The sequence below is a fragment of the Serinus canaria genome, chromosome 10 (genome assembly GCF_022539315.1).
Source record: "Serinus canaria isolate serCan28SL12 chromosome 10, serCan2020, whole genome shotgun sequence".
NCBI classification, from domain to species: Eukaryota; Metazoa; Chordata; class Aves; order Passeriformes; family Fringillidae; genus Serinus; species Serinus canaria.
The window spans coordinates 16,558,864-16,577,225 of record NC_066324.1 but is presented as its reverse complement, the minus strand read 5'-3'; the positions used below and the strand labels follow the sequence as shown (position 1 = coordinate 16,577,225).

General features: G+C 42.4%; 1 protein-coding gene across 6 annotated transcripts in view; it reads right to left on the bottom strand.

The window, feature by feature from the left end:
• TLN2 (talin 2) overlaps nt 1–15,984 on the bottom strand; it is a 142,117-nt gene extending 126,133 nt beyond the window's left edge. For 3 of the 6 annotated variants that reach the window (XM_030228229.2, XM_050978416.1, XM_030228227.2), the window contains exon 1: nt 15,495–15,634. The gene's annotated coding sequence lies outside the window, so the exon portion shown is untranslated. Of the gene's footprint in view, nt 1–11,356; nt 11,485–15,494; nt 15,635–15,779 lie in introns of those variants that run through there. The other 3 variants (XM_030228226.2, XM_030228225.2, XM_050978415.1) reach the window with 2 other exon arrangements.
• Nucleotides 15,985–18,362: the final 2,378 nt, after the last annotated feature.

Below are 18,362 nucleotides of genomic sequence, written 5' to 3'. Positions count from 1 at the left end.
TTTAACAGACAGTTCTTAAAGCAACTTTTTCTGCAGGGAAGGGAAAAAAAAATGAAAGGTACAAGTATTCCAAACACAACATTCTTAGGCTTCATCTGCCAGCAAGACACACTGACCATTTCTACAACACAAATTAGTAACAGTCAACATTTAGTGTTCTGTGGAGAACATTTATTTTAATGCCAAATGCAGTGAACTTGGAAGCACCTGGCACTGAAACAAGGAGTAAACAAGGAAAACTAATACTAGCTTTCCCACAGCTTTTCAGCTGAAAGAAAGACTACATTTTGCATTGGTTGGGCTCATTTGACAATTTGGTTTGGCTGCAAGTCTGCTCCATCAAGCAGACTTCACTCCTCAGAAAGAATTTCTTTCAAAAGGAATTTCCAGTTTCTAGCTCAACCGAATAAAAGGTGCTTAAACTGATATACATCATTATTTGCTTTCACACAACTAAAGTATCAAAACACAGTTGATTAAAACTTGTGTCCCACTGTTAGGCAGAATCTCTCCTAACACTCTCATTTAAACTTAAAATAATGAACATAAGAATGCCTTCAAACTTTGAAAGTCCAGGAGAACAACACTGGAAGTCAACGAAATCTTCTGTGAATACACTGCCCAAAGAGTTTTCAGCCCCACCTCCATCAAGCAGATGGATATTGTACTAGAGTCCACTTCAGCTACTGATTTCAGGAAAAACTGAAGGGTGGTCAGCAAAGCAGTTAACCCCATCAGGAAGCTTGTTGTAGATGTTTCTGCATTCAAGAGACTGTAAATCAGTTTTCTGCACTGTTGGATGAGCCAGGGATTCATCACAGCCACAACAATCAGTGGGGAGCTCTGCATTCTCTTTGATCACTTGAAGCAGGAAACAGTCTTTGGAACCACATTTACCAGAGTACCTGATACAGAACACTTTTGAGAATTCTGTTCTTGAAAGCTGGCATTAAAAGTCTCACTCCTGGTGAAAGGCTGTCATAAACTAACAGCATACCACTGTAACTTGAAACAAAAGTGTTTCCAGCACATGAAATTACACTAACTGTTGATGAGATTCTCTTTCAAACATCGCTCAAAAGTAGAATCCAGATTAGGGGCCAGAAGTTTGACACTAGCTGAATCAGCACCCTCCTGTGTAGAGTTAACATGCCCCAAGTCTTTTGAAAACCGTGTTTAAGAAAAAAATGACAAGTCACCAAGATAAGCATCTCCAGCTTCCCAGTATTTTCTGTGTGCACCACCACACACTGCCTGTCACACCCACAGCAAGGGCAGATTCCTCACTGCTGTGCAAACAACTGCTGCATGTCTAAATCCCAGCCCTTCATGGGCTGTGATGGCAGTATTTATGCAAGATTCAATAAACATCAGTACATGAATAAGACCCCTATTTTCACAGAGAATAGACAATCTGAGAAGAAAACAGCTTTAATGACAATTGCTCAATATGGAGGATGTGCTTTTTGAGGCTGGAATAAAGTTTGTTACTTGGTAACAAACATTTCTTGCAAGATTTAGAATTAGATATTTGTTGCCAAACATATCCCACATTTAAAAACAAGGGTTCTCTTTACTGTTAGCAGCAGGCAACTGGAAAAGATGTTCCCTATTAAGAGCAGCTGAGGAGGAACCAAAGAAAAGTGTCTGTCCTGTAACCTGACAGCCTTGAAACAAAGAATTGCTTCTTACAGAGGGCAAGTGGTAGCTGGACACAGGAAATTATTTTTATAGTATTCATCCCAAGTGCTGAAACCCAAACCTTGCTAGAGGGACACTTTTTTCCCCCCAGAGTCTTAATTTTAATAAAATAGGATTATCTCTTTTCAGAATAGAAAGATGGGATTCAAATTCTAGCAATGTTTAGAACAATGAGGGTTTGCTATGCAGGCAGACACCAGGTTGTACAGGCAGCTGGCAAGTATTTCAGTAATGCTTCACAGCAGCAGTTTGGGGGGAAAAAAATACCCAAAAATCTGGGGTATGGGGAGGAGTGAGGCAGCACAAACTGAAGAACCAAATCCAATTACCAAGACTGAAGGAGCTCAGTTTGGAGTTTTAGGATAAAGAGTAACAGAACATAACCGAGATTGGATCTATTTTAACTTCAAGAATGCATAATGCAGCACACCAAAATGGGCTGCTCACATTCCAGGTGCAAGCTGCTGAGCAAGATCTTTCCACTTTCTCTATTTAGCCGTTAGAAACAAACAAGTAATTTAAAATCATGCACTTAACATAACAGTTCATCTTTGTTTTAATTTTAACCAAACTTACAACTTGTCAAATCCTAAACAAGGTACAAGTAGAGAGCAAGCCACAATCTAAAAACCTATTTACAACCTATTTACTTCTTCAAGCCCAAGTGTCATTAATGCTTAGGAAGCTGGAATAAACTTAAGTTACATGTCACTGCAAGTTGGGGTCAGTTACAACACTGAGTACAAAAAGATAAATATATCCCAGGGGAACTGGAGCATTTCCAGTTTTTCCTGAATTGCTGCCAACTTTTTGGCTTTTATTTTTAATAATGCAACAATTGAAATGTTTTAGTCCTTTTTACTTTGAAAAAATATATACTTTTGCAAATGAGGAAAAGACTTTTCACCCTGCTACTAATACTCATGTGCAACATCCATTCCCTCAGTGTCTCAAGTATCATTGGAATACACCAACTCAGATTTGTTATTTCCATCATGCTCAGGGAGTATATGAAACATGATTGGAGAATGGCATGAGAAAGAAAGGGTAGAGGGACGCAAGTTTAATAAAGCTTCAAAATCAAGCTGTAGGTCAGAATATGTCTTCAAAGTCAGTATTTCAAATTACATTTTCAAACCAAACTTGACATTTCAGGAACCCAATTTGCTGTGACACACAAAGTTACTTTCCCCTTGCCCATCCAGGTTTCTGCCTTTACCTTTGACAGAGCAATTACATGCCTATAATGCTTCTGAGAAGGGTCAAATCCTGATTGCTTAGCCATGTCTGCATATGCAATGCAAGGAAAAAAACATTCCCCCAGGCTCTCTGTAAATTGCAGTTTGTGGCTGTTGAGGCCTTCAGTATGTAACTGCATACCCACAGCCCATATGGCTACCCAGCTCTGACAGCCAAAAGCCACAGAGCCCACAGAGGGGCTCCATGCTGAGGGAAAGCATCAAATGACAGGAAAACTTGGCTTTCAACTATCAAACCCTTTTTTCTCCAAAAGAAAATGCAGAACCAAAAAATGGGTGCCAGTAATTTGTTGATGCTGGGTATGTCACTCCATTCTTCCCTAAGAAAACACTACAGAAATAGCTCAGATTTCAATTCAATGTCCAGACACTTTGTCACTGAAGCATAAAGACTGGTCCTTGTCTCTGACTCACAATAAGTATGCTAAAGCACTCAAAATCAACACCACATACTCCTGGGTCTATTTATCCTTGCAAAGTCAAACAAACCATCTTGAAGTTAAATGATTTCCACCTTTCAAAATGAATGTATGTTTATTCTTTCTGACCATCAGCACTAAATAAGTGAATTTATTTTGATGTGAGGGTTGAATTATAGTAAGTAATCAACTGCCAAAGCCACAGGCTGTATTGGTACTCATTTAGACAGATGTGACGCATCATATGTGCTTATTTTACTGATAGATGCCCTCAGAGCTGTTCCTCCTCATCCTCAGATTTCAATAGTGCTTCAATGACTTTGCCTCTATGAATAACTGAAAATCTGAGCTCAGTAAATTAGAAGATATCAAGTATATGCACTAGAAAGCAGTGTCACTAGCTCATGAATAACTTACATTGCCTTCAAGTGTAGTAACTGTCATACAGCAAGCTCATTCTTGTGACACTTTATGGAGGCAGCCCAGAGTACTATTTATAAGATTCTTTTGAAGCAGTTTGTTAAGTGTAATTCATCTCTGTAGACCTCCTCAAAGGCTTCCTATTGTTTTTTCACTTGAACACTACCACAGTGTCTCTCCTGTAATTATAAACCTGGGGTTTATGTTCTCTATTGTATATAGTTTTCATCTCTGCCTGAAGAAACACTCCTTGCCACTGTAAGCCTGAATCCATAGGGCCTAGGAGTAACCTAGAGCCCTAGGAAGTCAACTATCATTTCCTTAGTTTTCAAGAGCCCATGGTCACCATGGAGACCTAAGCTCAATTTTGCATTTCCAGTTTGTATGTCTGTTAAGAGCACCTTAAAAAACAAAGCAGTCACATCGGTATCTCAGCAGGACAAGAATTTGAAACAACAGCTCAGAAAATGCAACCAGCTGGTTCAATGTGAGAACTTATTTAACATTAACACATACCTCAGAGATCTGGAAGCAGGCAAACCTCCTCCTGCCTACACATTTCTTTATGTGGGACTAAGCTTAAGTTCCTATGTATTTGGAACCATTAAACGGCAGACGTTAAAGCAAGACATCGGAGCATGCATGGGAAAAGCAGAGCACGTGTGAGAAAACAACTTTTTTCAATTCTAGGATTTCAAAGCTGAGTACTGGGAAGTATCTTTTCTCGACTACCTGCTAAGCACTCTCTCAAATACTCAACACTGCTCCTTTGTTCAGTTGCAGGAAATAACTACTGCAAGACTTACCAAACAAGCCAGGAACAGACATTTAGAAACCAGCAGTATAAACAAACAAATTAAATTGCAGCACCCTGCAGACTTTGCCACAGAATCTCAGAACAGTTAAACATAACAAGTTATATCTTCCAGCTCAAGGAACCAAACTCTTCTACAATAAATACTTGCTCTGAGGGCTTTAGTTCCTTATTCATTCTGCTAGGCAGATCCAGAACTGTATTATTTGCACTCTAACACCTATGTTAGAGAACCTTAAGCACACTCAGTCTTCATTCCCCTTCAGAGAGCTCTCAGCCACTGGCCACTGCGTGCTGAACAAGTCATCCAAAGCTCTGCATAATAGAGAAGTACTATTTGACAAAGCAGGTAACAAAAGGATGCTGGAACTGCAAGAGGTCTTAACTAAAGAGGGGATTTAGAGAACTCTTAGTCAGGATTTCTGCCTTCCACACATCACTAGAGCTTTTTTGCTGAACACAGGTTCCGTGTTAACAACTCCGTGCACCCCTAAACTGTGGGACTTGCACCAAGACCTGCATCCCACTTGAGTTTCATGTCTGCTGTTCCCAAGACATATACTATAGAACCAGAGCATACCTAACAATGACCCAGATCCACCTGTTTACATTCTTCACCACCATGATAATGTTTTTTTCATGCACATACCTCAGTTTAACCCCATTTTCCATCAGATGCATAGTGAAGAAAGGGCGTGCTGCCATGAAAGCAGCTCTAACAACAAGAAGTCTAGGAGAGATGCCCACACTGGCCTGACTTGCTTGCCCCAACTCCTCCACCCCACGTGCAGCTGTTTCACCACCCAGTGGTCACTCACACCAACCTAAACACAAGATTGTCTCTGACCCAGTCAAAAGGCAGCATTCCAACAGCTACTGACAAGACAGCCACACTCCTCAGGCAAGCCTGATTATACAAATACTAGGCTTTCATTAGCTTATTACTTATAAAGAAGCATTTTCCTATTGCTTAGTTGAATATCCCATGAATGTTGCCAGAAGAAAGCTTTTCTAATTCTAAGCTACTTGGAGATATCTAAAGTATGAATTGCTTAGATGCAAATGGCAACTTCTATCAAGCACAAGTATTTGAAGCATCTGTAGACTGACCAGGAAGAAACAAAGCCTCTACTAAACACTGGAGACCCAGAAGGAAGAAAAATTTCACTTGTACAAGTCTCTAGCACCCTGATTCACTCATCACATGTCATGGGAGAGTTAGATCTCACAGAATACATGGAAAGAAAAATGTGCCAAATAACAGAAAGCTAAATTAATGAGATCTTATAGAACAACTCAAATTCAGAAGGAAACAGCAAAACTACTGAAGATATCAGAACAAGCGTTGATACAAAATACAGCTATTCTGTATGGTCTGCTCTTGTGATGACATGGTTGTTTTCTGTATCTGGTCATAATAACACAAAGTATTTGACAAGCAGTAATATAGTTCTGGTTAAAATAATGAGAGCAAGAAATTTGGCATGAGTCAAATTAGTCCAGAAAAAAAAAAAAGACAATACCAAAAGCAATTAGTCAATACACACTACTAGAAACCTTCAGTCTTTACAAAACTGTAATTATAGCTTGCAGAAAAGCATTTTAAAATACTTTTCTCACTTTTCTTTCTATTCTACAATTTTCTGTCCTCGTTCTACCTTTCTTCCTTTGCTTTTCAGTGTCTTGTAAACAACTTCTAAAAGCAACTCCCTGCTTTATCTTCTCTTTCTACCCAAAACACAATTATCTGCAATCCCACCTTGTTTTTGCATCTTCCTCAGGGCAAAAATTGTATTTCACTCCTTGGCAGCTACAGAAAGATGAGCTGTACAAGAAAAGATACACTTTTTGGGTGGGTACCAAGACAGCACTGGTGCTTGATAGCAGATGTTTTGCAGGTACTTGGAATTTATCTGCTGTAGCCTCAGGCAGGATGGGAACTACACTCTGTTGGCTGCTATAAGCAAGCCAGAAGAATTGCTGTCCCCTCCTTACAAGTCCCAGGAGCAAAGACAACCAAAAGCAACAAAACTCATCAAAAAACCCTTCTATTATTTAGGAATGCTTATTTCTAAAAGTTTAACTGGTACAACCTAAGACCACAATTATCAAAGGCATGCTAATAGAAATTTGCATGCTGTCACAACATATGTGGACTAGGTAACTAAATAGCCTATTTTCAAGTATGGTAACATGAGACAAATGAAGGCAAGGAACTCTAACCAAGAAAATACACAAATGGTTTCAGGCCTTTAGGGCCCTCTACAGCTGGACATCTTGCTAAAATCACCCCTGATCCCGAAGACTCTGAAGTGTTACTATGTCAGATACACAGATGCCAAGACCGATTTCCTTTTTGTTTCAACATCCACATGCAACAGCTGACTTCATATTCCCAGTCAAGGCTACTTGTCACACAAATTACGAGGTAAAATTAACAATCTAATCAGATCTGACAATAAGTTGGCCAAAACAAAAATTTGAATTGTTATAACTATTTGAAATATGGATTTTCATGATTAATGATGAAACTCACTCTAAACATTCTGCTTTGAGATATTAGATAATGATAATATGAAGCCATCATAATTAGCAAGAGATTTAAAAATTAAAAACCCAGTGAGGTGAGGACAAATCTTAACAATTTCTTCAAGTCATGTGATACTTAATAATACTTCACTTAAAAAACCCCTGAACTCAATGGCAAATCTACAAAAGCCTTTTTTAAGGTTTCTTACTTTACAGCAGAAGAGACAAAGGCATGGGAGACCATTTGGTCTTCCTACTGCAGTAAAAAATGGCTGAAATAATGCCTGGAAGACAATATGGCATTCCTGTGTCAGCAAATACTGCTGGAAGACTCACAGAAAACAGCTGAAGATTTGAGGAAACAAGAATTAGAACAAATTATGCAGTGTGGGAGGTGTGCTACACTGTTGGCTGACCTTACAGATGTTTCTTACATGCCTCACGTTAGGGCATACGCTGGATTGTTCCACCAGTGGAAAACACTGGGAACTTCTCTTTTGTGAGCCACTCCAGGAATGAGTATTGGAGTAAACTCAACAGCAAATTATTTCTTAAATAGACACAATGTTTTATGAGAAAACTGTGCAAGTGTACACTTATGTGATTTTATCTGTCAGCTTTACACTGGAAACCTTTTCTTTTTTATTCCAGTTAAAGCAGTCACTCCATAACCACACATGGAATTCTTTCACTGCATCATTCATAGATTAACACAGCAATGCTGGAGTGCACCAAGTGCTCAGGCTGTAATTGATTACAAAATTTCATAAAAATAAGAGCTTCAAGCAGTAGAATACCTTGTAACAAGATGGCAAGAGACCACAAAATTCTTACTCCCACAGTAAGTTTTGCTAGTTATCTTGTGGCAAAGGGCCTAAAAGAGTAGTCACACTTAATGACACACCATGAGTTTTTTCCTACAAGGGCAACTGTTCAAAACTGCCTGTTCTTTTTTGTGCTGAGAAGGGGCTGTCTGCACTATCCTACCTACCAGATATTTTCAAATAAATACCCCTAAGGTGTCCCTTGAAGGTGAAACTGACAGCCTGTTTTAACAGGGAGCAAGAGGCTAACTGCTTTCCTAAAGAAACTCACTTTACAGAGATTGTTTTGAAAACAGATGTTTGCAAATGTTTCCACTGAAAACAACTCCTAGAAAAACCTCTGAAAGCTGTACATAATTTCTTAAACTTGAAAATGTTTTTAAAAACCCCAACACTATTTAAAAATCTTCCAAAAGAAGTGCTTCAGGAAAAGAGAAGAATGCAACATCTTCCCATTAGTCGCCAAGAAAAACTGATTGACAACCGGGAAAGTAGAAATTTAATAGATGAATCCCAAGAAGAATCTCTGCATAGTTAGTGTATGGGAGTGGAAAATCAGTATCATGATTTAGTAAGCACCAACAATGCACTTTTTTCACTTGGATCTGTCTTTGTGAGGCATCTTATTTAGCTTGGAAAGTCATTAAAACCAAGTACTGAAATAAATTGAACCTAGAACCAGCCCTTAAAATGGCTGTACACAAGTGATGAACCAACATTTTAAAAAAATTTTGAGAGGCACATTCAATCACAAAGCTCTCACTAAATGATGCTTTAATGAAAGTAAAAAATAGGTTTTTGTTAAAAAATAAAACATATTCTAACTATTTGTTTTCTCTTTTATTAATTTCCAATTTTTGTGTATGTTCTGCAATGTGCATAATGTTGAGTAGTTTGTGTGCAAATTATGAATAATATATATATTTCTAGTGTGCGTGCTCACAAACCTTTTACTGATAAGGGTGTGAGATCAAAAAAAGGTCTTTCTAAACCATTGCCTTAAATGACCTGGTGGGCTGGCAATATTATCCCAGAGAAGTTAAGGCAATGGCTGATTATACTAAGATCCACATGGAAAACAGTGCTTTGTGTTTTGTTTTCAACCTTAAGTACTAGAGGATTTTTACCCTCACACACAAATGGCATTTGTAACACTTCAAACTGCAATTTACCCCTGAAAAGGAATTATAATAGCGTTGAGGCAAGAACACATTGCTCCCCCACAGATATTCACACTCATTACTGAGCCACTTTCATAGCCTGGCCTTACAGTTGCTCCTGTACTGGTGTGCTTGATTTCTCAGGCCACATCCACCCTTCCTCCAGCTTGCAGGCTTCCTTCATCTGTGCTGAACAACCCCCAGGTGCAAAACTGCTGCATAAGCAGCTCACCTTAACCACACACTTGTATCACAATCAAAGTGTTTTTCTGCCTCACCTCTTCATCACCAAAGCCCTGCCATTCCCTTGGGAGTGGAATTACAGAGTCAGCGAAACTCTAAAAATACTTTCTCTGCCTAGGACAGAGAGAATATATTTTCACTCATTTATACACCACCTGTGATCCATTGGAAGTTACATGTCCAGATCCACTACATACAAAGCCCTCATTCAAAACTCATTACATCCCCCCCTCAATGTCTGGATTTGTTCTGTACTTAATCCATAGTCTGGTCTGCCCAAGCTCACAAGGCCAAATTAACTACTTTCTTCACAGCTTCTGCTCTTCTGTACACACACCTACACTAATCAGCTGCTTTTAAGTCTTGTTAGTATCACAGGGCAGCTGGACAACTCAGCAAACAACCAGGCTTATCTGGACCTTACTCACAACTGCAAACACAGCTACCAATTTTTTTTTAACTAAAAAACCCCAAATATTCCTCAGAGTTGGTACACACTACATCTTGAGTTCTTGCCTGAGGTCTGTATATCCTTAACTATTGCAAATAACATGTCCAAAGAGTACTTTAAACATCACAACAGAGTGATCTCATTTCCCACAGCCTTTGCTTTTTTTACCTGAAGCTGGACACTGATCTCTTCCCCCCCTGTACCAGTGCCTTTAGTGATACCCTGACCCAGGAGACACCACTGGTTCCTTTTGTTTGACCCTGCATGCTAGCTGTGCAGCAATGACTCCCACTCAACCCCTTCCCCAGGGAGTTCAGACATGCCCTAGTCAACAGCTATGTCCTTATATCACAAGAAAAAAATCATCTATGAAAATCTCTCAGTCACAAATGACAAAGAATTACAAGAATTACTGAAATTGCAAGCTACGGTAAACTGAAATATTCAAGTCAGACCTCCTGATTTCACTTATTCATATATTCATTCATAGACCCATTGCTAAATTTTGATTGTCATGGTATCTAAACATATTCATTGGATCTAAGGATGATGTCCATCAGTCCTACACCACCATCACATTCCTGAGACCATCCCTCCTACTATCACAGGTCTTCTCTTTAACAGGCACCATCACTTCTATCAGACATTGACAATCTGTCTTTCCTGCTGCTGTTCTGTCTGCAAAGCACCAATTCACCATTTCCTGCTACACAGCACTTGGCACATATAAATTGAACTAAGGTAAAAGGTACTCACTGTAAATTACTTTAAGCCTAATTAATGTTTCCAGCTGAACAAATTCAAGCCAGCAATTTTTGGAACTGTTTTATGCTTATACTTATGTCAACTACACACAAAGCTTAAATCTCACATTCCAGAAAAATCAGAACACTACTGAAACCAAACCACGGGATAGGCTGGACTTGAGGTTGCTGAGACAAAGAGTTACCACAGTACAGAAATCAACTCTCAAGAAATGTAAAGAGAGATCATTGTATGAAAATAAACCATATGCAATTAGAAAAGGATTACACAACTGAAGACAATGCCATTGTTTAAGAGGCTCTCACACCACTACACCAAATACTTCAACAAAAACTAAACTCTTCTACAGATTAGAGCAACAAACCTACCACAGCTGGCAAATGTAAATTGTTATTCAACTCACAAAAGTAATCAGTCCATGTAGTACCACTGAGTCTTTATCATCTCAATTGTTATTTGCTGTGATTTAAAAGCCTGAGGCTCTGCCGCTTGTTCTGGGTTATATGACACTTTTCCACAAAAATAAGAAATCTCAACCCTACAAAAGTCGTCACAAAGACACAAGGTCCATTTACAACTCACTTCAGACCATACTTTCTTCCTGCTGCCTGAACACAGAAAGATGAGCTACCTACTGAGAATGAAAGGAAGGCAGTTTCAAGTGCCAGCCTGGCCCATCTTGGCAGGAAATCAACTGGTTGCTGCCAAGTAAAGGGACTACAAGTAAGTCAGCACAGCAATACTGTAAAGATATTTTAAGACAAGACTTACTGTTGTATAGTCACCCTTGTGAAGTCAGTCAGTGCATTTTCTAGCTTTATGAGACGCTTGAGTAAAAAGGTGCTGGAGCTTTGAGAATCGAGGGGGTGGATCTCTGGGGATGAAATTCCAGCTTGCAACTGGAAGTGGAAAATATCAAAATGTTATCACAATTGCTTGAAGTATGCAGGCTAATTCAAACTCAATTCCAAGATAAGCATGTGTGTGCATAGCACACCCAGGGAAATGGTTCTCTGACTACTGTGAAATGGGTTTTCAGCAGCATTAGCAGGGACAGAAAGCCACAAAATTCATTGTACACAGTTAAAGGTCTGGTGTTAAAACTAAGCACAGGGCTCCTCACCACCTTCTCAAACTCAAGCATTTCAGCCTCACTCCAAAGGTAGAAGAGACAAAAGGTGCAACACTGAACACCGATCAGACCCAGGATTGCACCACATGCTGTGAATCAGCACTTACACATCTAAGGAGCTCAGGCTACCTTCAAGGCATTCTTTGTGTAAAAGGAATAGACTGTTTAATCACAACAATAAAAATCAAGTATAAAGGAGCTTAAAAGGCAGCATGATGTCCATAATCATAATCTCATCCACTGAGTTGCAATACCCGAGATTATTTTGCTTAACATAGCCCCTGGAAGTTGTAAGATAAACTACTCTGAAAAAACCCCTCTGCTTTATAATTTGCATCTTCTTTGCCCCAAATTTTTTCCAGTTCAATTTACTGTTTATTTATCTAATCATATGTAGTCAAAAGCAGAACCCCAGAAGCAAAAACCTGCATTCTCCTTCAGGACTACCTGACACTGCAATTTCCACCTCCAATTGTCCCAAATGAAACACTGAAATCCAAAAGTAAACAAATGAAACATAACACAGCATTATTAAGACAGCCTCCCTCCATGGGCAACAACACCCAACATTTTGCTTGCTGTTCTCAATTTGCATCAGCATTCTATTGTCTGCAGAAGCATGCATAAGCAGACTTGCCAAAAATTTTAAAGATTCAAAAGCAGGGAGGTGAAAAGAATTTCTGAAAGCTGGTACAGTGGTCTGTAAAGACATTCACACTTCTTCCCTAATTAGGGCCTGGTGCAAAGGCAGCATCTGGAAAACACCGCTTAGCAAGAAACTCTTCATATTTAAAAAAAAAAAAAAAAAAATCAAGATGCCTACATATTTGGCAGCTTACCAAAATCTCCAAAGGTCAGATAGGACTGGCAGCTGAGAATCAACTCAAATGGTGTTTTCAGTACCCTAATGCTAAAATTATGGATTGTAGGAATACTTCAACAAATGGTACTGCTCATATTTCATGAACATACAATATTGATAACCCAGCAGTCATCTGACACTACAGTGCCACAAAAAGGAATGGAGGTGAGAGGTTTGAACTCCCGTCTAGATGTGGTAACTAATTACATACTGCCATTTTTGCAAACCACCTAGACTGCATTTGCACAGGTTTAATAGATACATATCATATAAGCAAGCATATAAAGTGACAATCCAAATATTAACACATCAGAACATCCCTGCTATGTGCAACCAAACCTTTGTGGAAACAATACCAAATAAACGAAAGTTTTCACAGCAAAGCTTAAACTGCATGAGACTTGGAAGTTATGTCACAGCTAGACAGTTCTTTCAAGCCCACTTCTCCCACTCCAAAATAAGACTGGGATTCTACAGCAGTGGTGCTTTGTACTGATAGTTATATTTATAACTGCAGATGGATTTCCTAATAAAAGTAGAATTCAGTCATTGCATTAACTGGCAAATGATGAAAGAAGTCTAAGTAAAACTGTAAAAACAAACCAAGCTCAGAGTAAAATTACTAAATCCTCTGCAGTTCATATGCAAGTTCATCTTCCTTGATATTGTCTACTTGTAACCAATCTATCCATCACACACATCATAAAACCTCTCACCCTCTCAGGCACTACTACAGTGCAATGGCAATGTTTCAAATCCACTTAAATTAGGCTGTACCACATTCCATTACATGATATCATGCAACAGATGTTACTCCAAAAACACACAGGACAATTATTCAGGATAAACTCCTGTAATCTGAATGGTAAAATGAATGGGTATTCCATATGAAATGGCTGTAGACTTTATCTAACTTTATACTGAGATTCAGAACTTGAATATTATTCAAGTTTGCCATAGTTAATCCACTTAGATTGGCAAGCAGAAACAAAAAGTATTCTTATCTTACATAAGCTCAATAATTTTGTCACTAATAGATAAGCTAGAATTCCACTTAACCCTTCCCTTTAGTTCTGCAGTGACCAGTGAGTTAAATGAGGCATTAGGAAACTCAAATGAAATGCACTTCCAAAATCAAGAGACACTTCCCCTCTCTCCTCAGCTGTGTGATAACCTTGAATCTCCCTTGAAAATGTCACATTATGAAAATTAAAGCAGGAATGGTAGTTCAGCCAACTTAACTCACAGTTAACTTGTCTAACAGCTGTTCTGTTGGAAGCATGGCTGACCGTTATGCCACAGAGGTATGAAAGCTTTTCATATGCTACAATTCATAAGGTATTTTTGATTAACACTGGCAGCTTGCATTCCTACTTAAAACACACTGCCATAAACATACAAATAAGTCATGTTTTACACAAGCAAGAGCAATCCCAGAAATGTGTTGCTTGTTTGTTTTTAAATCATAGGGACATGGTTACATGGCCATTGGGCTCTTCTGAGAATGCAGAACTCCACAACGCCTCTAAGTAACATACTTCCAAAACCAGAACTGCCTTGAAATTTAATATTTCAAAGGCTCAAACTTTGCCCCAAAATATAGGTCTACAAGATAAACTTTAAAAACATTTGGAGGGAAGTGGACAATTGTTTAATCTGACAAGAGGTTTTTTCAATCAATGAATATTCCCACAATCTTCCTAACTAGACGTCATAGCAGCATTTTAATACACAAAAAGTGAAGCCTAAAAGAAAAAAAGCCTAAAATGAAATGGCTGGTCAGCAGAACAAAAGCACTACAGAAGGTGATCATAAAGCCAGCAGAGGCCCCAGCTCTCAGTAAGGTGTTCCCACGCAGTGACACTGCGCCGGACTCTCCAGACACCCGAAGGCAAGGCTGCACGCAGAGACAGATATCTGCTAGCAGGGCATGGGAGAAACAGCGGCATCGGGGCATACAGGAGAAGCCCAGCCGGGACGCGGACAGCCTCGCTGCAAGGACACAACGCCGCCTCGCACTCAGGGAGGTTTTGCGCTTGGCTTAGCCCTAGACACGAAGCCTCACCGGGACAGGTAGCCCAGGGCGCTGGACCCTCGCACGGCCCAGGCCGGCCCGGAGAACAGCGAGGCTGCGGAGCAGCCGCCTACCCATCCCCGTCTGCGCTGCGCAGGGGCGGCCGCGTCCTTCCCTCCCCTCCGGGATGGCCCTACGGGACCGCCCTGCGCCCCGCTTCCGACGCGAGCCGCTCCACCGCTCCCGTGGGAAGATGCGGACGGAGACACAGAGAGATGGATACAGATCCACGCATATGCGGACGCGGCAGGATCGTCCTTGGGAGGTCGTCACTTCACCACGTATTGTGAAAAGGTTTTTTCTACATCACGGTCGGCAATAGTGCCTAACAGCGAACAGCTCCGTTCCCCGGGCAAACACAGCTCCGACCCGGCCACGCCACGCTCCCCCAGGCATGATGCGAGGGGCCGGCCGACCCAGCACCTGCCTCCTATTCCAGCCCTCCACGGCACAGGGAAATCCCGAAAGACCGCTGTTTCCCTCTCATCCCGGCCCGGCTCCTGACGAACGATAGGTGAGCCGAGGCCGCTCTCCCCTTCTTGGGGCTCAGCCCGCACGGCACTGGGCCGGGCTGTTGCTGTCCTCCCTGGAACCAGCAACTTGTTGGGCAGGCAGCGCTGCCCGCGGGCGAGCCTGCACGGGCGAAGCAGGGAGCGGCGAGCGGCGGCTGCTGTCGCTCGGAGGCAGCCCGCACCGAGAGCCCCGCGGCAGCCCAGCGGCTCCGCGCTCCCGCCGCTCAGCCCCGCGCCGAGTCTTCCCCCTCTCGGCGGCTCCGCACAGACCACACGCTCTATGCAATGTGCAACGGCGGGGCAGGACGAGGGTCCTCGCGGGCTCCTACCGGGAACGCTGTTACTGTGGCATTGCGGAGCGCCTAAGCCCCGCCGCTCTCTCTCTTCCTTCCTTCCCCCAGCTCGCCTCTTGCCCGCTCCCGCCGGCTCCACCGCCGCCGCCGCCCGCAGCCGCCGCCGCTGCGGACTCCAGGCGCAGACCCCCGGCGGGGAGGGCAGGAAGCGCGTCATCACTCCGGGCCGCTCCACCGCCCTCCGCCCGGCCCGGCCCGCCGTGGGGGACCCGCGGCTCCCGCCCCGCGCCCGGAGACCGGCGGGAGCAGAGCCCGCCTCACCTGAGGGTTCGGAGCTCCCCTTTACCTGGGCCTGAGGGAGATGCACCTCCGCCGGCCGCAGCCCTCACCCAGGCGGTGATGTAGCGTGATTCTCGCTCTGCCCGCCCGGCACCACGGTGGCCAGGGCACGGCAGCTCCTCGGGGGAAGAAGAGGGAGGAGGAGAAGGAAAACCGGAGCAGCCCCTCGGGAGGGGAAAGACCCCGCAGGGCAGGGAAGGGCAGGGCAGGACCCACCGCCAGCGGGGCCGCTGTGGGGGCACGAGACGCCCCTCAGGCAGCGCGCGGGGCCGCGCGTGCGAGCGGAGCCCCGGAGCCGCGGCAGGGACGGGAGCGGAGCGGCCCAAAGGCGAGGGCGCGGCCGCAGGTGCGGAGAGCAGCCCCCGCCGAGCGCGTCTGCCGAGCGCTTACGAGTCACGGAATCCATTAGGGTGGAAAAGACCACCTAGGTAACCGAGTTCCAGCTTAAGACCGAACACCACCTTGTCAAACAGAGCGTGGCACTGAGTGGTGCCAGACGCTTCTTGAACGTCTCTAGAGATGGTGACTCCACCGTCTCCCTGGGCAGCCCGTTCCCATCACTAATCATTCTCTATGTGGAGAAATTCCTCCTAATGTCCAACCAAAACTTCCCCCAGCATAGTTTAAGACTATGTCCTCTTCTTCTCTTACTGGTTATCTGGGGAAATAACCCAACGGGCCTGGCTGGAGCCTCCTTCTAGGGAATTGCGAAGTGATAAAGTCACACCTGAGCCTCCCTGCAGTATTCCCCTTCTCTGCACCCACTCCAGCACCTCATCATCCTCTCTGAATGGAAGGGCCCAGAACAGGACACATCTCGCAGAGTGCCTCCAGCAGTGCACAGCACAGGGGAAGGATCACACCCCTTGTCCTGCTTGCCACACCATTCCTGACACAAGCCAGGGTCCAACACCAGCAACAAACAAACTGCTGTAGCAGCAAAGGAGACTCAGGGCTTCCCTCACACAGCTTGTATCATTTGAACAGTTCTAACCCTGTTAGAGTCGTGTAAATGCTTTTCACACCAATATGTAGATACAAATAGGAGAAAATAAATACTTGCTCCAGCTTAGGTCCCTTACATGAATTAGTGCCATGTATACTGGGGTCTTTGTAAAACTGCAAAAGTCAAAAATCATGCACTTAAAATAATTTCACCTGATTTAGCTGAAGTACAGACAGTAGTAAATATTTTTTACTTGTAACCAGCTTAAAAGAGCTGCATCAACATACAGCTAGTTTTGCCTTTCAGAGCAATCTTGCTCCAACAAATTAACCTTAAGACATAAAACTCACAATGCATGGTGACAGTCCAACACAGTTACACAGCTTGTATCAATGCACTTGGTGGGCATGTTCAAGGCAGCCCAGAGATATAAAACCCAACCAGATTATTTTATACACCCACCCTACAGAATTAAAAGTATCACAATTTCAACAGGTTGTCTTTTCCTGCCACCCTCAATAGTTACCCTGAGCTGTGCCAGCTTTATCAGACTAGAGGTGTCTGCTCTGTTAACTAAAATAGAGGCTACACAGGATTTGTCTTATAACTTGCCAATACTTGACAATATTATGGGTTTTACAAATGAGTTATTGTTATCATCTGTTACTAAAGAGATACTATCCAACCAGTTATTAAAAGAAGTGATAACTAAAGTATTTCTTTGTGGTTTGGAGGTACTTTTGCACATGTAAGTTACCTGTGAGCAGCCATAATATTTACATAAAGAGCAGTTTGGGGTGGTTTGGTTCGTTGGCTTTTTTGTTTGGTTTGGGTGTTTTCCTGGCCTTTTACTACCATGATGATAAGCTTCCAACAATGTGGTTTTCCCGGGTTAAGTTACAACTTAAACTTCCCTCTAAAAAAATACATAATTATGGATTTCATTCTTCTCTTCCTGCAGTATTGTCCTATCTCCTGGCTGCAATACTGCATCAAGAGAAACTTCTTGTACACCATGACTATTCTTGATGGCTTTATCTTTTTCTGCCTTCACTTTTAAACCTTTTCCTAACCCAGGTGTTCTCTTACATAGTAACATGCAAGGCCACAATTCCAGTCTCTGTTGCCCTTGTCATTTCTGTGTTCTTCTGTTTCCTCTCACCTCACAGGAAGGCTGTTTAAATCTCTGTGCTGCATTGACCTCCAAATAACTCCTTTGAAATGTCTGCAAAGAGATTTCAGCAAAATGTCAGTAGAAGTACCCCCCAGTCCCAAAGAACAAAATTTCACTGCAATGTGGAGTGCAATGTCAAAACCAGGCTCCCCTGTGTCATTTCTGTGGCTTGCTCCTCCCAATACATCTGTGTGTGGACACATTTACTGTTTCCCTTTGTGCCCAGCTCGTGACTTGCTTTGGGGCAAATCAGCTTTTTTTCTTCCCCCCTATGTTTGCATCATGTCAAATACAAGGTGGTCTGAGCCCATACCTGCATTCTACAGTAAGAATCCTTGATAAAACTAATGCAATAATAAAGGAGGTAGTCTGTCAATCTGTCATGTGAAGATTCAGCTTTTGTCATTTCAGTAACAATTCTAGGCTTATTTGTGTTCAGAGAATA